General features: G+C 43.2%; 1 long non-coding RNA gene across 1 annotated transcript in view; it reads left to right on the top strand.

The window, feature by feature from the left end:
* The first annotated feature begins 1,044 nt into the window (after positions 1–1,044).
* The window catches only part of LOC144892013 (uncharacterized), a 31,073-nt gene continuing 6,913 nt past the window's right edge, over positions 1,045–25,204 (top strand). Inside the window, exons 1-7 of the long non-coding RNA XR_013623335.1 lie at positions 1,045–1,137; positions 6,868–6,963; positions 20,799–21,035; positions 21,202–21,378; positions 21,646–21,787; positions 22,439–22,521; positions 23,010–23,151. This is a non-coding gene — a long non-coding RNA (uncharacterized LOC144892013). The remainder of the gene's footprint in view (positions 1,138–6,867; positions 6,964–20,798; positions 21,036–21,201; positions 21,379–21,645; positions 21,788–22,438; positions 22,522–23,009; positions 23,152–25,204) is intronic.

The following is a 25,204-nucleotide window of genomic DNA, read 5'->3' as shown; positions in this document are numbered from 1 at the left end:
TTAAACATAAAACGTTCATTAAACATTAAACGAACATTGAACATTAAACGTTCATTAAACATTAAATGTTCATTAAAGGATTAAGAAACGAAAAACATTACGAAATTACGTTCACACCGTCATGTCAAACACGACCGTGAACACATACATCGTCACAACATCGTCACAATGAACGTTATGCGAACGCGAATGTCATGCGGGAGTCAAAACCTGAGAATGCTGGAGACCAAAGCTGAAATTGGGAAAACTAAATAGCCTATTCCCCTACCCATACATATGCAGAGTGATGGCATCTACCCGCTGTGGGACTATGCGGAGGCATATTGGCGACATAGTCGCATTGTTCTAGTTTTCGTACATGCTCTAAGGCCATAGGGAGCTGCACACCTCAGAGATAAAATACGAGAAACTTAGTGCGGAACAGACAGGGCCCCGAATCATGAAGTAATATACCATTCTTCGGAAGCAACTTTAAGTTTGACTGTTCTATCTGCGAGCAATAACTTTGGAATGGTACGGAACCCACGGCACAAGTTGAAAAGGGCCACGGTGTACCAGTAAACTGCCTTTTGGTTTTGTAGCGTTGCTTCTTCGAGGTTTTTACAATCCTGTGCAATGTTTGTCAACCGATGGTTCTTTGTCCATGCTGCATTCTTTATAAATGCTGAGCAACAAGTGAGGGAGCAACATGCACCATTTTTGAAGTCTTTGCTAAACTTGGCCCGGGTTTTGAACTGTCGACCTCCGAGACTCAGAACAGAAGCTCGAACCATAAAAACACTGAGTCTGGTCGTTTTGTGCCTGACAACTGCAGGGCCAATGAATAACATTCACACCTATGAAGAGTGCCCTCCCTTTGGAGAGATACTCACTTACCTTCATTTTCAAGGTGTAGTCATAATTGTAACGTGTAGTAAGAGAGTCACAGCTCGTGAAGACAGTCTGCACACTTCGCCATGTCTTTCTTGTCACTGTATCACACCTTCCCTTTTCACTGCATGACCTGAAATGTACTAAACACCTTCCTTTTCAATGTTGCAGACAGAAAAATAAGGAAGCCAACATTTTCAAAAAGGGGACTTTCATCTCCTCTTCACCAATGACCAATGATTCTCCTTCAAAGGCAACACGGGTCAAGTAAGCTCTAACATCCACTGCAATGTTGTACACCGCACCTTTCCTATGCCATCTCCAGGCATTGCAAATCGTCATTGCTGGGCACCGAAGGGGGCTCGGCAGTGACGCACGCTGAAAGGGAGTACTCAGTTTTCACTCTGGTTGTTTGTTTTCTTTCTTTCTTTCTTATTTTCTTGGTTGTCCGGGCGATATCTCAGCCATCCTTTGAGCTAGGAAGATGAAATTTCGGCACAATAGTGAGCAAGTGCTTTGTCAAAAACTGTATTTTTTGTTTTTTGATTAATCAATTAATTGAGGAGTTATTTAATTATTAGCGATTAATTAAGTACTTATTTAATTAATCAAATTTCCTTTCTCTTCTGACCATTAACTCAGGCACCTTTTGAGTTAGGAAGCTGATATTTGGACATGCCAATGACCAGGTGATTTGGCTGCAAAGGCTATTTTTGATTTATTAATTAATCAATTAATCGATTAATTATTTAATTATTCAATTAATGACTAAAATTTTTTAATTTTTTTTAGTTACAGATTCGGATGAAATGGTGGTGGCTTATGTGTTCTCTGACCGAATTGATTAATAATTTAATTTTTTGATGATTCTTATTTATTTATTTTCATTATTAATCATTTATTTATTTTCTTTCTCATTTGGCCAATATCTCAGGCACCTTTTGAGCTCAGAAGCTAATATTTGGACATGACAGTGACCAAGTGATGTGGCTATCAAGGATATTTTTGATTTATTGATTAATCATTTAATCGATTACTTATTAATTGATTAATCGATTAATTATTTATTGATGAATTAATTAAGATATATTTTTAATGACTTATTTAATTAAATTCCTAAAAGATACATCTTCGGATGAAGCACTAGTGGTTTCGTTATGCTATTAGGCAATTGATTAAGAAAATATTTTGTGATAATATTTTATTGATTTTAATTATACAATTAATCAATCAATTATTGCGCACCTCTCTCTCTCCAAATCCAGTCTCTATGAGCTGCACTGCGGTATTGCCGGGCGCCGGAGGCGCGCCGGCAATGCCGCGCTGGAGGATATTTAATTATTTGGCATGGGGGCGGTGTACTTTGAATGTATGTGTACTTGTTTTACACTTTTGTTGATGTTATAATTGACTGAAAAGTATCGATACCTGTTTGGGAAGGAGCTGGGAGGAGATACTAGACATGTGGAATGAAATTTAAGTTTAATGATTGAAGCATTTCATGGAACTAGTACACCCGCAGACTCCGGTAGGGGCAGGAAGGGTCATTCCTCTTTGGAGTATATAGATTACAGTCGATCTATGGTCGGGTCTCAAGAACATTGGGTGTGTTCATTTACCAAGTTTCTTGTGAAGTGATCGCCAAGTGGTTTAAGCATTCAAGCAAGCACTCCATTCAAAACCGTGAAGGAACGGCTGGCTTGGCAAGCGCTAGCTAGCTGCTTGGTAAAGGAGCACAACCCGAGCTTCTTCCTTTCAATTTCGTGTGAAACAGCAGGAGCGAGTTTCAAAAGTTTGCTTCGAAAAATGCCATAGCAGCGGCAGAAAGGGCCATGTTATTAACCCAACATTTGTGGGGTATATAGAGTGCAGTAGATCTTCGCTCAGTTCTGCAAGTAAACCTTACTTCACGGATGTTGAGATTCCTCCAAATTTCTTCATTTTATGTTTATTAAGAGCATGAGCGACTGTTTAAAAAGCTAAGCATACGTGTTTGCGGTGTATAATATTTTTACTTCCTGTGGAAGCTGTTGCTCCCCATGGAGTTATATTATAGATTAGAGGCTGCACTTGCTATGCCGCGTACAGAACCCCGCCGTGCCACCATGGAGACCCGGCCGCCATGTTTTTGGGGGGCAACAAGTACACGGATGCGCACACTAACGCTATGGTGTCTTAGAACGAGTGGCCGTTTATAGTTGATTTTTATTATTTGTTTCTTTTTTCTTGAATCTAAACGAACAATATAGTGATTGCCACTATTTATCATACATTAAAGCACCAATCTTGATTGAAGTTGGCAACCACACGAATGAACGAACGATACATTTATTTACCTAAAAAAAAAAGTTATATTTTCCTGATTATTAATGGAGTGTAAAACAGTTCATTATAAAACACCCATGATAAAACTAAGTTATACTCGGTCATCTGGACATTCACTCTGCTCACTGTAACGGGAAGGGGGGCACAATCACATTTATATGCTGATAGTAGAGACAACAACACAACAACATGCATTTTAAGGCCATTTTCCCTGCTAGAGCGGGGGTTAGCCTTGCGGTCCCCATGACAATCTTCTCCATTTTGCCCTATTTTCTGCATCTCTCCTTGTTAACCCCCTTGCCCGCATTTCTTCTTCCACCATCTTTAGCCAAGTCTTTCTCGGTCTTCCCCGTCCTCTACTTCCTTCCACATTCATTTACATCACTCTTCTCAACCAGTCACTTTCATCCTTCCTCAACACATGACCAAACCATCTCAACCTGTTCCTCTTCACAGCATCAATGACAGGCTCTATTCCCATCATTTTTCGCAATTCATCATTTGTCTTCCTCTCAACGATACTCCGCACATCCATCGAACCATTCGCATTTACACCCTTTCCAACCTTCGTTGCTGCTCTTCGTTCATTACCCATGTCTCGCTCCCATAAATTATAATACTTCTCACACATGCAGCATACACCTTTCCCTTCAGCTTCAACGACACTCCCCTCCTCATCAGCACGCCACTCAGTTCCCGAAACTTCTTCCATGCACATCTCACTCTAGCAACCTTTGCCGAGTCTGATCCACCTTCTCCATTCAGCATGTCTCCGAGGTAGCAAAATGTTTTCACACCTTCCAGCTTCACGCCGTCTCCAAGAACCAACTCAACATTTCCTCCATCTGCAGCTCCCTCTGTGCACACATTACATTTGAATGTAGCTGCCACACTGGTTAATGACCCTCTCAGACCACTACATTTTTGATGAACCCACTCAGCGCACATTGTACATTGAATGGAGTTCACTCCGACACCCTTCCTGCACACAGCATAGGGCCACTTCCCAGTTATTTCCACCTCCCCACATGCTTTACCACTTGCCATCACCTTCGTCTTTCCGATATTCACCTTCAGACCTTTTGTCTCCATACATTCCTTCCACTTGTTCATCTTTTCCTTCAGTCCATCCATACTTTCCGCAATCAACACCAGATCATCTGCATACAACAACTCCCATGGTAAACCCTCCTTTACGTTCTGAGCCAGCACCTCCATCACAGCTACAAATAGTAGTGGACTTAGTACCGACCCCTGATGCACTCCCACCTTCACCTCAAACTCACCACTGTTCCCGTCCTTCGTCCTTATAGCTGTGCGCGCTCTTTTGTACATTGCCATGACTCTGATCAACCATTCCTCCACTTCTAACTTCCTCAATGCCCACACCCTTTCCAATACCTTCATTCCATGCTCCAATAACTTTATCGCTCGGTACGAGCCACACTCTAGAGGGTCACCTTTCCCCTTGTATAGAGGGACGAGGTTACTCAGTTCCCAACCACTGGAATGCGGCCTTCTTTCACCGCCAGATTACAGATCTCTGTCATTCTCTTCACACCCCAACTTCCTGCTGCCTTCAACATATCTCCCACAACTCCCGTCGGCCCTCCCGCTTTTCTACTCTTCATTGGTTTTATCGCTTCCTCAACTTCCTTCTCGGTTATCTTCTCTGCCGGTCCTAAAATTGGGTTACTCTCTATGTTGCCATCCCATTCATTCTCTGTATTGAACAGCATTTCCATATATCTTTTCCATCTTCCTTTAATTCCATCTGGGTCCAAAATTTTAATTCCATCTGTAGAATTTCAACAAAAGCCACATCACTGTTCATATCGGTACATATTATTCCATCGTGTTTGGAAAAACTGGAAAATTGGAAAACTTGGAAAAATTAGAGAAATTAGAGAAACAATATAGCTTATTTTACTCCAGGGGGTCCGAGGATTACCCACCCAAAATATCGTTGTGATCGGTTCAGCCGTTTTTGCGGTACCTTCGAACGGACAGACAGACGGACATTTGGTGAATTATAATAAGACTAGCAACAGTACCCGCCCTACGGGCAGGGCTTCAATTGGGAAACCCAAATGAAAAAGTAAAATATCAGAAATTGAAGGCTTTTTTGTTTTAAACGATTCATAAAAACATCCGTTGAATCATATCACACACAAATCATCAAAATCTAAACAGTACATGGCTAAACAGTACATGGACGATCACGTACCACGTACGTCTCGCGTCTCGCTCACTCTCATGTTGTCCCGATAATGATCCTTCCGCAGGTTCACCGACGGAAACCTTGTTACGACTTTTACTTCCCCTAGACAGTCAAGTTCGCTCATCTTTTCGGGGCACGAGCCGAGATCGAGGATCTCACCAAACCGTCCAATCGGTAGTAGCGACGGGCGGTGTGTACAAAAGGCAGGGACTTAATCAACGCGAGCTGATGACCCACGCTTACTGGGAATTCCTCGTTCGTGGGACACTGTCTCAAGCCCCAGTCCCCATCACGCATGGGGCTCAGCGGTTTACTGGAGCCTGACGGCGAAGGGCAAGGTACACGCTGGCCCGTCCAGTGTAGCGTGCGTGCGGCCTTGGACATCGAAGGGCATTAAACGTTCATTAAACATGAAACGTTCATTAAACATAAAACGTTCATTGAACATTAAACGTTCATTAAACATTAAATGTTCATTAAAGGATTACGAAACGAAAAACATTACGAAATTACGTTCACACCGTCATGTCAAACACGACCGTGAACACATAGATCGTCACAACATCGTCACAATGAACGTTATGCGAACGCGAATGTCATGCGGGAGTCAAAACCTGAGAATGCTGGAGACCAAAGCTGAAATTGGGAAAACTAAATAGCCTATTCCACTACCCATACATATGCAGAGTGATGGCATCTACCCGCTGTGGGACTATGCGGAGGCATATTGGCGACATAGTCGCATTGTTCTAGTTTTCGTACATGATCTAAGGCCATAGGGAGCTGCACACCTCAGAGATAAAATACGAGAAACTTAGTGCGGAACAGACAGGGCCCCGAATCATGAAGTAATATACCATTCTTCGGAAGCAACTTTAAGTTTGACTGTTCTATCTGCGAGCAATAACTTTGGAATGGTACGGAACCCACGGCACAAGTTGAAAAGGGTCACGGTGTACCAGTAAACTGCCTTTTGGTTTTGTAGCGTTGCTTCTTCGAGGTTTTTACAATCCTGTGCAATGTTTGTCAACCGATGGTTCTTTGTCCATGCTGCATTCTTTATAAATGCTGAGCAACAAGTGAGGGAGCAACATGCACCATTTTTGAAGTCTTTGCTAAACTTGGCCCGGGTTTTGAACTGTCGACCTCGGAGACTCAGAACAGAAGCTCGAACCATAAAAACACTGAGTCTGGTCGTTTTGTGCCTGACAACTGCAGGGCCAATGAATAACATTCACACCTATGAAGAGTGCCCTCCCTTTGGAGAGATACTCACTTACCTTCATTTTCAAGGTGTAGTCATAATTGTAACGTGTGTATGCAGCAAGAGAGTCACAGCTCGTAAAGACAGTCTGCACACTTCGCCATGTCTTTCTTGTCACTGTATCACACCTTCCCTTTTCACTGCATGACCTGAAATGTACTAAACACCTTCCTTTTCAATGTTGCAGACAGAAAAATAAGGAAGCCAACATTTTCAAAAAGGGGACTTTCATCTCCTCTTCACCAATGACCAATGATTCTCCTTCAAAGGCAACACGGGTCAAGTAAGCTCTAACATCCACTGCAATGTTGTACACCGCACCTTTCCTATGCCATCTCCAGGCATTGCAAATCGTCATTGCTGGGCACCGAAGGGGGCTCGGCAGTGACGCACGCTGAAAGGGAGTACTCAGTTTTCACTCTGGTAGTTTGTTTTCTTTCTTTCTTTCTTATTTTCTTGGTTGTCCGGGCGATATCTCAGCCATTCTTTGAGCTCGGAAGATGAAATTTCGGCACAATAGTGAGCAAGTGCTTTGTCAAAAACTGTATTTTTTGTTTTTTGATTAATCAATTAATTGAGGAGTTATTTAATTATTAGCGATTAATTAAGTACTTATTTAATTAATCAAATTTCCTTTCTCTTCTGACCATTAACTCCGCTTCCGGTCTTGCCGCTTCCGCTTCCGGTCTTGCCGGCGAGGTTTTCGTTTATTCGCAGCTGTCCACACTCTCCATCGAAATTGAAGTTAAGTAATAATTGTTCCCATTTGTATTTTCGTTATAACTATATTTATTTTATGGTGTTGTACGTATCGTGTGTCCCGAGGAAGATTTTCGGTGCAAATCTTTCGTACCTGTATAGAAAATCGTGTTAAATCGTGCCGTGTCTTTTGAGGCCTTGTACAGTGTACAACCTTGAGGCTTTGTTTTCCTCTCAGCGGTCCGTCTTTTGTGCGCCAATAACTTTCGTTCTCTGCTTTTCCCAGTCTTTTCACCCCATGGCCTACTTCCTTGTTTGAAATCAACTCAAAAAAACAAAAAAAAAACATTTCCTTCTCTGTTTTTATTCTTTGTTCTCATTCGTTTATTCGTTCGTTCGTTCTTCGAACGACGTTCACTGTTATTACTGTTACTGTAATAACAGTTATTACTGTTCACTGTTAACGTTCACTGTTATTAACCTAATAAATATAATGTTTACACTTTCTCCTCAAGTTCTGTTTTCCTTCATATATTATAACACCTTTTTCTTCTTCTTCTTTAAAAGGTTGCTTTCGACTTGCTCACCAAATCTATCGATCCCCAAAAAAAATTCCATCTCTTTCAGTGCCTCTTTTCTACATTCCCTAAACTCTCCTGCACTCCATCCTCCCTCCAGCGTCCTTAAACGTATTTTTGACTCGAAGGTCACAAGAAACTCATTTTGCAATAAATGTTTGTTTCCCATTAATCGTACACTTTCTAAAATCCAATCTCACCCCTCCCCTCCAAATCTTCCCCATAACCCCTCCCATCCAAATCTTCCCCATCACCCCTCCCCTCCAAATCTTCCCCCTTGCCACTCCCCTCCAAATCTTCCCCATCACCCATCCCTTTCAAATCTCCCCCCTTTCCCCTTCTCTCCTAAACTCCCCCCACACCCCTCCCCTCCAAGACTCCTCCTCGCCCCTTCCCTCCTTGACTCCCCCCTCACCCCTCCCCTCCAAATCTCCCCCATATCCCATCCCTTTCAAATCCCTCCCCTTGTCCCTTCCCTCCTAAACTCCCCCCTCGCCCCTCCCCTTCAAATCTCCCCACCCTCATTTCTTCTCAATTTCCCTCCTCTCACTCCCCCTCCTCAAAGCGTCCTCCCCACTTCTTCCCTCTTCCAACTCTCACCTCCATCTCCCCCAACCTTCTGCCTCGCGCCTCCCCCTCCTCAAATAACACCTCATTGTGCCTCACCCAATCACCATCAAACCTTTTGTCCACCCCATCCTTCCCTTTCTCCGAGCTATTATGAAATCTCTGACACACCTTCAACAGCTCTCCCTACCTCTTCCACCTCTTCCACATCTTACCCTACCCCTCCTCCCCCCTGTTCTGTATCCGATGGTCCCCCTTCCTCTTCATTAACGGTATGGACCTCAAACATCTGTGGCCTTCGTTCAAACTCAACTGATCTCTCCATACAGGTTGCTTCTGTCAAACCAGACGTGATCTGCTCAACAGAAACTTTCCTCCTTCATGATATCTCTGATTCCTTAGTATCTCTCCCGGGTTACTCCCTCCTCCGGTATGATAGACCTGAGCCTCGTCCTGGAGGTGGGGTTGCTATCTTTATCAAAAACTCTCTTCCTCACTCGCCCTGCACTGCACTCTCTCCACCTCACCCCCAGGAATATCTCTGGCTATGGCTTCCCCTTCGCTCCCACCTCTTGTTCATATGTGTGTTGTACCGTCCACCAAACAGTGATGACTCCATCTACATCTCGCTGTCTGATAATATGGACCAACTTCTGTCTACTCATCCTAACTCTCTCTTCCTCATATGTGGTGATTTCAATTGTCACCATGCCAGTTGGCTGGGTGTGGGTACCTCTCTCACCAGCCATGGCTCCTCAGCAAAGGACTTCTGCGACTCACTGGGACTGACACAATCTGTCAATTTCCCGACCCGGATCTCAGTCAACGGAGCATCTTCTCTTCTGGACTTGGTTATGACTAACTTCCCTGAAAATGTCTGCTGCTCTTCTTCTGCTCCAATCGGCTCATCTGATCATGTGCTTGTTAAAGTGGACATCTCTCTGACCATTCTCAGGGAGCCTCCTCAGCGTCGACGAGTCTGGCATTTCACTCAGGCCAACTGGCACGGTCTTCAAGCAGCCATCAATCATCTGGACTGGTCTCCCATCTCTACCACCTCTGACATCAACTCATCCTGGGAATTCTTCCAAAGTAAATTGCTCTCATGCACAGATTTATCCCATCTCGTCTTCAGTTGTCATACCCTTCCTCCCGTCCATGGTACACGGAATCTTGTGGTGAGGCTGTTGTCCAGAAACAACTTGCCTTCGTCTCCTGGAAAGCAAATCCAACGGAGGGAAATCTCATTTCCTTTCACAAAGCCCAAAACAAGTGTGTGTCCACCCTCAGGAGAGCCAGGAAACAATATCTCTCCATTCTCAAGGCCAAACTCTCTTATCTGTCTCCCTCTTCCAAATCCTGGTGGCGTCTGGTCAAATCTGTTTCTGGTGTTTGTTCCCCCTCCATCCCCTCCCTTACCTCAAACGGCTACACAGCTGACTCCGCACGTGAAAAAGCTGAATGCCTCAACTCTGTGTTTGCCTCTAAATCTTGTGTCCCAAACCCATCCCTCTCTGTACCCACCGTTCCCAGTCGTACCCAGCTGCTCCTGGACTCCGTGTCCTTTCCTCCTGACAAGGTGGAAAAGTTTCTGTCAACCCTCGAATCTGATTCTGCAACTGGACCTGACGGCATCAGCCCACGGATCCTAAAATCCTGTTCTTCCGCTCTTTCACTCCCTCTCTCTGTTCTCTTCACCCTCTCTTTTGCTCAAGGTCAACTGCCATCTGCTTGGAAATCAGCCAACATCACAGCTTTGCACAAAAAGGTGCAAAAACAGATCCAAGCAACTACAGACCAATCAGCCTTCTGCCAATTATCAGCAAAGTCATGGAATCCATCATTGCTTCGGATATGAAATCTTTCCTCTTCTCCAATGGCTTGATATCTGATCATCAATTTGGTTTCAGACCAGGTCACTCTACTCTGGACATGCTGCTTCTGCTGTCTCAACAATGGATGGAGGTCCTCAATGCCAAACAGGAAATTAGAGCTGTCTCCCTCGACATATCACGTGCCTTCGATATGGTCTGGCACCCCGGTCTGCTCACCAAACTCTCCTCCTTTGGTATCCATGGAAATCTCCACGCATGGCTGGCGGACTTCCTCTCTCGTCGTAGTCAACGTGTGGCCCTGAATGGGTTTCTCTCATCTCCTCTTCCTGTTCAGGCTGGAGTTCCCCAAGGCAGTGTTCTGGGCCCTGTGCTTTTTCTGGTCTTCATCAATGATCTCTCTGACTCTCTTGAAAATCCTCTCTATCTCTTTGCTGATGACCACTCTCTGCCGCTCCATTCCTCATCCCTCAGATCGGCAGTCTGCAGCCTCCTCACTCTCTGCAGACCTGGACAAAATCACAGACTGGGCAAACAAGTGGAACATGTCTTTCAATCCTGACAAATCTCACACTCTTACGATGTCTCTCCGAAAAGACCGACTGGCCAACCCTCCCATCTACTTTCTGAATAATCCTCTCCAAGAAGTTCTGTCACTCAAGCTTTTGGGTCTCACTATCTGCCATGATCTTTCCTGGGAAAACCACATTTCCAAGCTGGCCTCCAAAGCCAGTCACCGACTGGGCATCCTCCGTCGTGCGAAGTCCTTCCTTGGCACACCTGAGCTCCTCACCACATACAAGGCTTTCATCCGCAGCTCAATGGAATACTGCTCTCCCCTCTGGGCTGGTGCTCCTGCCTCACACCTAGCTCGTCTTCACGCTGCTGAAACCAAAGCGTTCAGAATCATTGGAATCTCCCGCGATGACGCTATCTCCAAGGACCTTTCACTTACTCACCGCAGGCAGGTTGGTGGTCTTTCCGTCTTCTACCGACTCCTCTCCGGCCTTGCTCCCCCAGCTCTCTCTGGGCTCTGTCCCCCAAATATTCCTGCAGGTCGCACAAGATCTGCCTGCAACCCTCTTATGGTTAAACTGCCAAAATCAAGACTCTCTGCTCACCTTCACTCCTTCATTCCTCTTTTCACCCGCCTCTGGAACAAACTCCCTCACTCTCTTCAATCCCACTCCTCCCTCCAGGTCTTTAAAACGGCTGTTCACCACCATCTCTTATCTTCCCCAATCCAAAACCTTGATCTTTTCTACCCCTGCTAATTTCACCCCAAATCCACTTTTTTGAGGTGACTTTTGTCTTCTTTCCTGGAAGTCCTTGGTGTCCTTGCGTTTTATACCTATCCTGCCTCCCCCCAGGCCCTCTGCCTCCCACACATCTCCTGATGTCCCTGCCCTCAAATGTTGTGTTTGTGTGCTTCCTCCCCTTCTCTCCCCATCTTGTCGACCGCTCCCATTTTTATATACTTTGTTTACTTGTTTGTTTGATTTGTTTGTTTGATAAATGTTAGCTCTTTCACGAGCCTCGACTCTGTATATAAAAAACTCAGGCACCTTTTGAGTTAGGAAGCTGATATTTGGACATGCCAATGACCAGGTGATTTGGTTGCAAAGGCTATTTTTGATTTATTAATTAATCAATTAATCGATTAATTATTTAATTATTCAATTAATGACTAAAAATTTTTTATTTTTTTTTAGTTACAGATCCTGATGAAATGGTGGTGGCTTATGTGTTCTCTGACCGAATTGATTAATAATTTAATTTTTTAATGATTCTTATTTATTTATTTTCATTATTAATCATTTATTTATTTTCTTTCTCATTTGGCCAATATCTCAGGCACCTTTTGAGCTCGGAAGCTAATATTTGGACATAAGCGACCAAGTGATGTGGCTATCAAGGATATTTTTGATTTATTGATTAATCAATTAATCAATTACTCGATTAATTATTTAATTATTCTATTAATTATTTAAAATAAAAAATCTTTTCAGTTACAGATTCTGATGAAATGGTGGTGGTTTATGTGTTCTGTGACCGAATTGATTAATAATTTAATTTTTTAATGATTATTATTTATTTATTTTCATTATCAATCATTTATTTATTTTCTTTCTCATTTGGCCAATATCTCAGGCACCTTTTAAGCTGGGAAGCTAATATTTGGACATGGCAGTGACCAAGTGATGTGGCTATCAAGGATATTTTTGATTTATTGATTAATCATTTAATCGATTAATTATTTATTGATTAATCGATTAATTATTTATTGATGAATTAATTAATATATATTTTTTAATGACTTATTTAATTAAATTCCTAAAAGATACATCTTCGGATGAAGCACTAGTGGTTTAGTTATGCTATTAGGCAATTGATTAAGAAAATATTTTGTGATAATCTTTTATCTATATAATAATACCGTAAGGACTCGACTTTGTTATCCCTTTTACGCCGCACCCAGTGACCCGATGCCCACGGCACTAATGGATTTACGATCTACGAACCGCGCTCTTTGTTTATCACGTACAGCCAGACTCGAAAAATCTCAATTAGTCGACTTTGGGGCCCAAAAGCATCCGATTAACGGCCGATACGACGCCATCTTTCGATGCCATCGTATTGGCGTCTGCTGGGCGAAGGCGATGCGAGCCGTCCGCTGATTGGACAGTCGAGTGGTGTCATTAAATAATGGGCCGTGCTTACTGCTTACTGATATTGATCTGAAACTTGCAAATGGGCATGTATTGCAAAGCAATTTTCCTTCTTATATTGTCCAAGTCTAAAATACACACCCACACACACACATAAATCAGCTGATCGTCAAATCTGCATTCCCTACAACCAGTGATTACAGGTTTAAAAAATGATTTTTTTGACGTATTGACTCAACGATGTAAATAGGAAAGCATTAATTTAATTATTTCCTTCTTATTCTGTAAAAGCGGCCTCGACGGTATAGTGTGCGATTGCCCAAAGCAGGTTCTTATTTTGACAATCGTTAGTCGTACAATAAATACTTACGGAATATTAAATGAAAAAAAATGTTTCTTTCTTGAATATTTTAAAGCATTTTGTTTTTCATTCCACATGGTGTGTTTCTTCCCTCCCTCTGTGGACAACCAAGTGCCGGCTTCCGGTGGTAGTATAAACCTCTGTAGCAGTGTAGGGTTTTATGAGCCAATGATTATGGTGCGGCGCATGTCGAGTCACAGCAGGATTTTATGAAACGCCATTTTAAGTTGTGAAAAAGGTCAGAGTACCTGCTAACATGTCAAGCTACAGCAGGGCGGCGCAGGTCAGTTATAGTTAATCAACGGATCAATGAGAATGTCCTGTACTGTACTTTACCACATCGGTTAGAAACGCTGCCGCAGGAGATCTCCGATGGTCTTTATTTTAGCTTCTGTTTTGGATTCGGTTCCCGCCTCCTGATACCTCGCAGGTGTGACGTCGCATCAGAGGACGTTAAGCCAGCTGTCTCATCTGATTGGACAGTCGAAGGCGACAGCAAGCCGTCCACTTAGTGGACAATCCAGAGCATGCATTTGTGCCGGTGTCGGCGATCGTTGTTCATATACGCACTCTTCATTCTCATCTTTCTTCCTAACTCTTACTCGGACAAGCAAATTCCCTATGCCATCCATAATGGTACACTCTATCCATACACCACATCCTCCCCTTCCGTGGAAGTTCCACGGGTTTCGGCGAGTCTATATAATAATACCGTAAGGACTCGACTTTGTTATCCCTTTTATGCCGCACCCAGTGACCCGATGCCCACGGCACGAATGGATTTACCATCTACGAACCGCGCTCTTTGTTTATCACGTACAGCCACACTCTAAAAATCTGAATTAGTCGACTTTGGGGCCCAAAAGCATCCGATTAACGGCCGATACGACGCCATCTTACGACGCCATCGTATTGGCGTCTCCTGGGCGAAGGCGATGCGAGCCGTCCGCTGATTGGACAGTCGAGTGGTGTGATCATGGGTGGTGTGAACCAAATGGTCTTTTTATTCCCTTGAACATTTTAAATTCGGATATATAAGGAAACGTCTTTATCGTCATTTTAATAAAGTTAAATGGAGTGATGTTTTGGAAACGTTTTTTGAAGTTTGAAGTTTTTTCGAATCGAAGTGAAGAAGTTTTTGAAGTTTTGTTTTGGAAACGTTAAATGGAGAAACAGTTTCACAGGAAGAGAATGCGATGCGATTAAGAAGAATCCATCTTTATTTTATTTTTTTGAACCACAAAAGATTGAAGCTCGACGAAGTCAAGAATGTGAAACTACGTGAATGTAATAAAATAAAAATATACATAAACGACACAGTTCTATGAAACAGTTTCACAGGAAGAGGATGCGATGTGATGAAGAAGAATCCATCTTTATTTTATTTTTTTGAACCACAAAAGATTGAAGCTCCACGAAGTCAAGAATGTGAAACTACGTGAATGTAATAAAATAAAAATATACATAAACGACACAGTTCTATGCAACAGTTTCACAGGAAGAGAATGCGATGCGATGCGATGAAGAAGAATCCATCTTTATTTTATTTTTTTGAACCACAAAAGATTGAAGCTCCACGAAGTCAAGAATGTGAAACTACGTGAATGTAATAAAATAAAAATATACATAAACGACACAGTTCTATGGAATTTTAAATCGATTCATTTTCACATGAAGAAAATGAGGAGCAGATGAAGAAGATGACTGCATCACCGGAATTCACCTCAGGTTTTTGGCGTATCTTTCAAGTTGTCGTGATTTTGTGAAAATCCTGAATATTCCTTTGGTTTTGTCGACACGTTTTGTTGAGAAGACGATCAACAAAACATTTTCCTTTTTGATTGACAGGTTACAAATGTGTTCTTGAATAGCCGAAATGTCGCGTTTTTTAATTCAAGTTGAATAGGTCTTGAGGCCTTTATTAATAATCTATATAATAATAGCGTAAGGACTCGACTTTGTTATCCGTTTTACGCCGCACCCAGTGACCCGATGCCCACGGCACTAATGGATTTACGATCTACGAACCGCGCTCTTTGTTTATCACGTTCAGCCATACTCGAAAAATCTGAATTAGCTGACGTTGGGGCCCAAAAGCATCCGAATAACTGCCGATACGACACCATCTTACGACGCCATCGTATTGGCGTCTGCTGGGCGAAGGCGAAGCAAGCCGTCCGCTGATTGGACAGGCGAAGGCGAAAGCAAGCCGTCCACTGAGTGGACAATCCAGAGCATGCATTTGTGCCGGTGTCGGCGATCGTTGTTCATATACGCACTCTTCATTCTCATCTGTCTTCCTAACTCTTACTCAGACAAGCAAATCCCCTATGCCATCCATAATGGTACACTCTATCCATACACCACATCCTCCCTTCCGTGGATGTTCCACGGGTTTCGGCTAGTTTATTTTAATTATACAATTAATCAATCAATTATTGCGCACCTCTCTCTCTCCAAATCCAGTCTCTATGAGCTGCACTGCGGTATTGCCGGGCGCCGGAGGCGCGCCGGCTATGCCGCGCTGGAGGATATTTAATTATTTGGCATGGGGGCGGTGTACTTTGAATGTATGTGTACTTGTTTTACACTTTTGTTGATGTTATAATTGACTGAAAAGTATCGATTCCTGTTTGGGAAGGAGCCTGGAGGAGATACTCGACATGCGGAATGAAATTTAAGTTTAATGATTGAAGCATTTCATGGAACTAGTACACCCGCAGACTCCGGTAGGGGCAGGAAGGGTCATTCCTCTTTGGAGTATATAGATTACAGTCGATCTATGGTCGGGTCTCAAGAACATTGGGTGTGTTCATTTACCAAGTTTCTTGTGAAGTGATCGCCAAGTGGTTTAAGCATTCGAGCAAGCACTCCATTCAAAACCGTTAAGGAACGGCTGGCTTGGCAAGCGCTAGCTAGCTGCTTGGTAAAGGAGCACAACCCGAGCTTCTCCCTTTCAATTTCGTGTGAAACAGCAGGAGCGAGTTTCAAAAGTTCGCTTCGAAAAATGCCATAGCAGCGGCAGAAAGGGCCATGTTATTAACCCAACATTTGTGGGGTATATAGAGTGCAGTAGATCTTCGCTCAGTTCTGCAAGTAAACTTAACTTCACGGATGTCGAGATTCCTCCAAATTTCTTCATTTTATGTTTATTAAGAGCATGAGCGACTGTTTAAAAAGCTAAGCATACGTGTTTGCGGTGTATAATATTTTTTACTTCCTATGGAAGCTGTTGCTCCCCATGGAGTTATATTATAGATTAGAGGCTGCACTCACTATGCCACGTATAGAACCCCGCCGTGCCACCATGGAGACCCGGCCGCCATGTTTTTGGGGGGCAACAAGTACACGGATGCGCACACTAACGCTATGGTGTTTTAGAACGAGTGGCCATTTATAGTTGATTTTTATTATTTGTTTCTTTTTTCTTGAATCTAAACGAACAATATAGTGATTGCCACTATTTATCATACATTAAAGCACCAATCTTGATTGAAGTTGGCAACCACACGAACGAACGAACGATACATTTATTTACCGAAAAAAAAAGTTATATTTTCCTGATTATTAATGGAGTGTAACACAGTTCATTATAAAACACCCATGATAAAACGAAGTTATACTCGGTCATCTGGACATTCACTCTGCTCACTGTAACGGGAAGGAGGGCACAATCACATTTATATGCTGATAGTAGAGACAGCAACACAACAACATGCATTTTAAAGCCATTTTCCCTGCTAGAGCGGGGGTTAGCCTTGCGGTCCCCATGACAATCTTCTCCATTTTGCCCTATTTTCTGCATCTCTCCTTGTTAACCCCCTTGCCCGCATTTCTTCTTCCACCATCTTTAGCCAAGTCTTTCTCGGTCTTCCCCGTCCTCTACTTCCTTCCACATTCATTTCCATCACTCTTCTCAACCAGTCACTTTCATCATTGCTCAACACATGACCAAACCATCTCAACCTGTTCCTCTTCACAGCATCAATCACAGGCTCTATTCCCATCATCTTTCGCAATTCATCATTTGTCTTCCTCTCTCTCAACGATACTCCGCACATCCGTCGAACCATTCGCATTTCCACCCTTTCCAACCTTCGTTGCTGCTCTACGTTCATTACCCATGTCTCGCTCCCATAAATCATAACACTTCTCACACATGCAGCATACACCTTTCCCTTCAGCTTCAACGACACTCCCCTCACCATCAGCACGCCACTCAGTTCCCGAAACTTCTTCCATGCACATCTCACTCGAGCAACCGTTGCCGAGTCTGATCCAACTTCTCCATTCAGCATGTCTCCGAGGTAGCAAAATGTTTTCACACCTTCCAGCCTCACGCCGTCTCCAAGATACAACTCAACATTTCCTCCATCTGCAGCTCCCTCTGTGCACACCTTGCATTTGAATGTAGCTGCCACACTGGTTAATGACCCTCTCAGACCACTACATTTTTGATGAACCCACTCAGCGCACATTGTACATTGAATGGAGTTCACTCCGACACCCTTCCTGCACACAGCACAGGGCCACTTCCCAGTTCTTTCCACCTCCCCACATGCTTTACCACTTGCCATCACCTTCGTCTTTCCGATATTCACCTTCAGACCTTTTGTCTCCATACATTCCTTCCACTTGTTCATCTTTTCCTTCAGTCCATCCATACTTTCCGCAATCAACACCAGATCATCTGCATACAACAACTCCCATGGTAAACCCTCCTTTACGTTCTGAGCCAGCACCTCCATCACAGCTACAAATAGTAGTGGACTTAGTACCGACCCCTGATGCACTCCCACCTTCACCTCAAACTCACCACTGTTCCCGTCCTTCGTCCTTATAGCTGTGCGCGCTCTTTTGTACATTGCCATCACTACTCTGATCAACCATTCCTCCACTCCTAACTTCCTCATTGCCGATGTCAATACTTTGCGTGGAACCCTATCGAATGCTTTCTCCAGATCAACAAACCCAAGAAACAACTTCTTCCTCTTCTCCATGTACTTCTCCTGCATCTGCCTCACAATAAAATGCGCGTCTGTCGTTCCTCTTCCTGGCATAAATTCAAACTGCATTTCGTCGATCTTCACTTTCTTCCTTATCCTCCTCTCCAACACCCTTTCCAATACCTTCATTCCATGCTCCAATAACCTTATCGCTCGGTACGAGCCACACTCTAGAGGGTCACCTTTCCCCTTGTATAGAGGGACGAGGTTACTCAGTTCCCAACCACTGGAATGCGGCCTTCTTTCACTGCCAGATTACAGATCTGTCATTCTCTTCACACCCCAACTTCCTGCTGCCTTCAACATATCTCCCACAACTCCCGTCGGCCCTCCCGCTTTTCTACTCTTCATTACTTTTATCGCTTCCTCAACTTCCTTCTCGGTTATCTTCTCTGCCGGTCCTAAAACTGGGTTACTCTCTATGTTGCCATCCCATTCATTCTCTGTTTCAACAGCATTTCCATATAGCTTTTCCATCTTCCTTTAATTCCATCTGGGTCCAAAATTTTAATTCCATCTGTAGAATTTCAACAAAAGCCACATCACTGTTCATATCGGTACATATTATTCCATCGTGTTTGGAAAAACTGGAAAATTGGAAAACTTGGAAAAATTAGAGAAACAATATAGCTTATTTTACTCCAGGGGGTCCGAGGATTACCCACCCAAAATATCGTTGCGATCGGTTCAGCCGTTTTTGCGGTACCTTCGAACGGACAGACAGACGGACATTTGGTGAATTATAGTAAGACTAGCAACAGTACACGCCCTAAGGGCGGGGCTTCAATCTGGAAGCCTAAATGAAAAGGTAAAATATCAGAAATTGAAGGCTTTTTTATTTTAAACGATTCATATAAACATCCGTTGAATCATATCACACGCAAATCATCAAAATCTAAACAGCACATGGACGACAACGTACCACATATGTCTCGCGTCTCGCTCGCTCTCATGTTGTCCCGATAATGATCCTTCCGCAGGTTCACCTGCGGAAACCTTGTTACGACTTTTACTTCCTCTAGACAGTCAAGCTCGCTCATCTTTTCGGTGCACCGGCACGAGCCGAGATCGAGGATCTCACCAAACCGTCCGATCGGTTGTAGTGACGGGCGGTGTGTACAAAGGGCAGGGACTTGATCAACGCGAGCTGATGACTTGCACTTACTGGGAATTCCTCGTTCGTGGGACACTGTCTCAAGCCCCAGTCCCCATCACGGATGGGGCTCAGCGGTTTACCGGAGCCTGACGGCGAAGGGCAAGGTACACGCTGGCCCGTCCAGTGTACCGCGTGTGCGGCCCCGGACATCGAAGGGCATTAAACGTTCATTAAACATGAAACGTTCATTAAACATTAAACGTTCATTAAAGGATTACGAAACGAAAAACATTACGAAATTACGTTCACACCGTCACGTCAAACACCAACGTGAACACATCCATCGTCACAACATCGTCACAATGAAAACATCGTCACAATGAACGTTATGCGAACGCGAATGTTATGCGGGAGTCCAAACCTGAGAATGCTGGAGACCAAAGCTGAAATTGGGAAAACTAAATAGCCTATTTTACTCCTGGAGATCCCAGGATTACCCACCCAAAATATCTTTGCGATCAGTTCAGCAGTTTTTACGGTACCTTCGAACAGACAGACAGACGGACATTTGGTGAGTTATAGTAAGATCGTCACAATGAGAACGTCGTCACAGTGAACGTTATGCGAACGCGAATGTTATGCGGGAGACCAAACCTGAGAATGCTGGAGACCAAAGCTGAAATTGGGAAAACTAAATAGCCTATTTTACTCCCAGGGGTCCCAGGAATACCCACCCAAAATATATTTGCGATCGGTTCAGCAGTTTTTACGGTACCTTCGAACAGACAGATGGACATTTGGTGAATTATTGTAAGATAAGCTGTTTATACACGTCATCACTGCAGTAAAAACGCCTTGGGGAAGTGCGACTTTATTAGTATCAATTTTGTTTTGTCATAACATTAATAATATGTGATTATCATTAATTTTGTTATTAATAGCGTCTTTGGAAAAACGCCACGATAAAGCTTCTTTGGACAAACGCGACGATAAACCTAATTTAACATTTATATACACCTGAACGTGCAACCCCATTGACTGCAATGGTGGGGAAAACCCGCTCGGGGGAGAAAACCCCCTTGGGGAGGGGGGGGGGGAATGAATGCGCTACAACCTTCATTGTGTAACCCTTCGTCATCCTGTCAAGTTTGGTTGAGATTGGACAAGTAACGACAGAATGTATTGGCGTCAAAAATTCATCAGACAAACACAAATGGCGTATTTTAGTATGATAACTGCTTTTGATGATCTAGATGTGCTATTTGGTCTCCTAAGAGAGTTCCATTTTGTGTCATGTCAATGTGGTGCAGCAATGAAAGTCCCAATGACAACAACGCCATGGAAGCGAAGTCTGAAGAAACATTGGGAAGTTCACCACTGAGCACCTCTTTAAATAGCACCTGCCAATATTTTGCAAAAATGTACGACAGTGGAGCAAAATGGATACAGAAGAATGTGATAAGGAAAGCAAGAACTGTTCTCTGTCCTTATTCACGATAAATCGGGTGAGGGGGAAATTTTACCACTTCCAACATAAATTTATTGAGGTGAGACATTTCATTATTTTCCGCATTTTTAAATAGAAATATAAATTGTATTTGTTTTGTGGACAAGTTTTTACTGCTCAGCATTTACTGTTTTGTCAACTTCAAAGGTTTATTTTTTCCTGTTGCAGTTAGTGACACAATTAATGCTTTTTGTATTTCAATACAGACCCGGAGACATTTGTATGCGAGCGACTGCTCTGAGTTTGTGCGGAACAAACCAAAAAATGGCCTGATATTTCAGTGAAAATTTTTTTCAGGAAAAGTGAGAAATTTGTAATTTCGATGGAGGTTGGATATTTCAATTCTGACCCTGATATGAGTCGTAGAGAAGACTTTTTAAAAGGTACGTGCTGCTTCCTTGGTTGTCACTCCGCATTTATGGGATAGGGAAATGGACAAAACCTGTGGATTGGCATGTGGAGGAGAAAATGTCTTCATGATTGCCCTGGTGTGTTTGGAGAGGAAAGAAATCCTATAAAGATGTCACATCACTTCCCCCAAACACAATGGCTGTGTAACCTGTGTCGTGTCGTGTCGTGTCGTTTCGTGTCGTTTCGTGTCGTTTCGTGTCGTTTCGTTTCGTTGCATTGACTTTGCTATTGTCTGTCAGAAGGACTGCAGGAGATGCCTGGAGACTGGATGGCACTGTCACCGTAGAGCGGCATGCAGTGTGAACCATCGATTGATTAACATCAGGCTGAATATTAAAGAATGAAGTTTTGCAGCGATCGCCCGGACAGAGGATCACCAAGGTTTGTTCTTTCCAATTTGTTTGGTCCGAGTGAGGAAGAGAATGGAGAGAACACCCACAGAGGTTATTTCCTGGAGCTTTTCAGATTTAAAGCCAAGGAGGCATGTAAGGAGGATGGCTCCATAGAAGATATGTGGTCAGTGTATTGGGTGTGTGTGTGTGTGTATGTGTGTCCGCAGTGTGTGTATGTGTGTCCGCAGTATGTGTGTGTGTGTGTGTATGTATGTATGTGTGTGTACGTATGTGTGTGTGTGTCTGTGTATGTAGTGTGTGTGTGTATGTATGTGTATATGTGTATGTGTGTGTGTGTGTGTGTGTGTGTGTGTGTGTGTGTGTGTGTGTGTGTGTGTGTGTGTGTGTATAAGAGAGAGATAGAATTGTGAGGAACAGAAATGAAAAAACGAGATGTGTGTGGGGTGTCATAGTGTGGGGTTGTTGTGTTGTGTCATTGTGCTGTGTCATAGTGCGGTGTCCGAGTAAGGAAGAGAATGGAGAGAACACCCACAGAGGTTATTTCCTGGAGCTTTTCAGCTTTCAAGCCAAGGAGTCGTGTATGGAGGATAGCTCAATAAATGAGAAATGGTCGGTGTGTGTATGTGTGTGACGCATTATGTCATTGTGTCATTGCATTGACTTTGCCATTGTTTGTCAGGAGTGCAGGAGTTACCTGGAGGCTGGATGGCATTGCCAGCATATAGCGGAATGCAGTGCGGACCATCGATTGATTAACATCAGGTTGAGTTTGACAATAATAAAGTTCTGCATTGAATGCCCAGGCAGAAGATCAAAAAGGTTTGTTTTTTACAATCTTTATGGTCTGAGGAAGGAAGAGAATGGAAAGAACACCCAGAGAGGTAATTTCCAGGAGTTTGGCAACTTTAAAGCCAAGAATCAGGTAAGTATAATACCTCAATAGAAGATAAATGGTTGGTGTGTGTGTGTGTGTGTGTGTGTGTGTGTGTGTGTGTGTGTGTGTTGTGTGTTGTGTGTTGTGTGTTGTGTGTTGTGTGTTTGTGTTGTGTGTGAGTGAGTGATGTGTGAGTGAGTGATGTGTGTGTGTGTGTTGTGTGTTGTGTGTTGTGTGTTGTGTGTTGTGTGTTTGTGTGTGTGTGTTGTGTGTGAGTGAGTGATGTGTGAGTGAGTGATGTGTGTGTGTGAGATGTGTGTGTGTGAGATGTGTCGTTTCATTGTGTCATTGCATTGACTTTGCTATTGTCTGTCAGAAGGACTGCAGGAGATGCCTGGAGACTGGATGGCACTGTCACCGTAGAGCGGCATGCAGTGCGGACTATCGATTGATTAACATCAGGCTGAATATTAAAGAATGAAGTTTTGCAGCGATCGCCCGGACAGAGGATCAAAAAGGTTTGTTCTTTGCAATTTGTTTGGTTCGAGTGAGGAAGAGAATGGAGAGAACACCCACAGAGGTTATTTCCTGGAGCTTGTCAGATTTAAAGCCAAGGAGTCATGTGAGGAGGATGGCTCCATAGAATGTGTGTGTGTGTGTGTGTGTGTGTGTGTGTGTGTGTGTGTGTGTGTGTGTGTGTGTGTGTGTGTGTGTGTGTGTGTGTGTGCGTGTGTGCGTGCGCCGTTAGTTGTTATCCCCATATGCGGGTTTCAATAGTTGGAACGGAGCCTTCCCAGGTCTCAAAGTATCCACCTTCATGCACACATGTAAATACTGTGGAACCTCGACATTTGCGAGGGATACGTTCCTGAAACATACCACAAATGGTGAATCCACAAATGTCGGGGCATTGTTCCAATGGGAAACTAGACAAGACACTCTTGGACATCACGGTGTTGACCGATATGTCTCTGCCCACATTAATACATCATTATAATAATTGTACCAAGTTTGATTTAAATCCATTCAGTTGTTCTCAAGTTATCAGATGTGACCTCTGAACTTTGGCCTCGGGACACCAAAATCTAATCGGTTAATCTTTACATCATTATACATACCTGTAGAAAGTTTGAATTCGATCACTTCAGTCATTCTCAAGTTATAGACCTATTACAGACTTTGACCTTTGACCTCTTGACCCCAAAATATAATCAGTTAATCTTTACATCATTATACATACCTGTAGCAAGTTTGAATTAGATCACTTCAGTCGTTCTCAAGTTATAGACATATTACAGACTTTGACCTTTGACCTCTTGACCCCAAAATATAATCAGTTAATCTTTACATCATTATACATACCTGTAGCAAGTTTGAATTCGATCACTTCAGTCGTTCTCAAGTTATAGACCTATTTCAGACTTTGACCATTGACCTCTTGACCCTAAAATATAATCAGTTAATCTTTACATCATTATATGTCCCTGTAGAAAGTTTGAATTGGATCACTTCAGGCATACTGAAGTTATAGACCGATTGCAGACGTTTACCTTTGACCTCTTCACGGCAAAATCTAAACGGTTCTTCTTTACATCATTATCCATAAGTGTACCAAATTTGGTCAGAATCCCATGACTGGTTCACAAGTTATTCCGGTAACAGGATTTTTACTCAACATGACCTTTGGTCATGGGCCTTTGGCCTTTGACCACTTGACCCCAAAATCGAATGACTTCATCGTTACTTCATTATACATACCTGCATCAAGTTTGACGAAGATCCTTCCAGCCGTTCTCAAGTTATCGCGGTAACTAAAACCTATCATGGACGGACGGATGGACAACCTGAAAACATAATGCCTCCAGCGACTTTGTTGGTGGAGGCATAAAAAGGGGATAGATTCCCAGTGGTTCGTAATTCATAAGGGAATTTTTTTATTTTATGAATATGAATGCACATCATTATAGGCCATGGGCTGCTGAAGCTGGCCGTGCACCCCCCCCCCCCCCCCCCCCCCCCACAAACCTCCGACCCTATATTTTTCTGATGCCCCAGAGTGTCCTGAACATGAAATCAAATGTTAACATTGCATAAGTTGGGATGAACTTGTCATTTGGGGCCAATGTATGGGGGTACTCTCAAAACGTGACCAATTTCGCTTCGCGTCGTGATCCGTTGGCACATTTTCACATTCTGGTGAATTATGGGGTCATTACAGCAGCTATACATACATATAACGTACCAAATGAAAGCTGAGCTTGTGTCAGTTCGTTTCAAACCCTCATAAGTAAGTTTCAGACATATGTAATATGAGTTATTGGGGTACATATACACACACCCCTTATAGATATCCGGCGCGTCAAAAAAAAAAATCAAATTTCGACATTAAGTTTGTTTGAGGTATATCTGTGAGACTTTATAAGTTCAAATCATATTGTAAACTACATTGTGACCCACGCGCTACCATTCAATACCACAACTATCATTCTAGGACATAAACTGACAAAGTTATGACAATTTAAAACTTGGCACTCGTTAATAGCGCAAACATGGCAAAGCAAGGACAATGCT

This window comes from Myxine glutinosa, chromosome 5 (assembly GCF_964187855.1).
Source record: "Myxine glutinosa chromosome 5, kmMyxGlut1.1, whole genome shotgun sequence".
In the NCBI taxonomy this organism is placed as follows: Eukaryota; Metazoa; Chordata; class Myxini; order Myxiniformes; family Myxinidae; genus Myxine; species Myxine glutinosa.
Note: the sequence above shows the minus strand (reverse complement) of the source record. Positions and strands in the feature narration are given on the sequence as shown.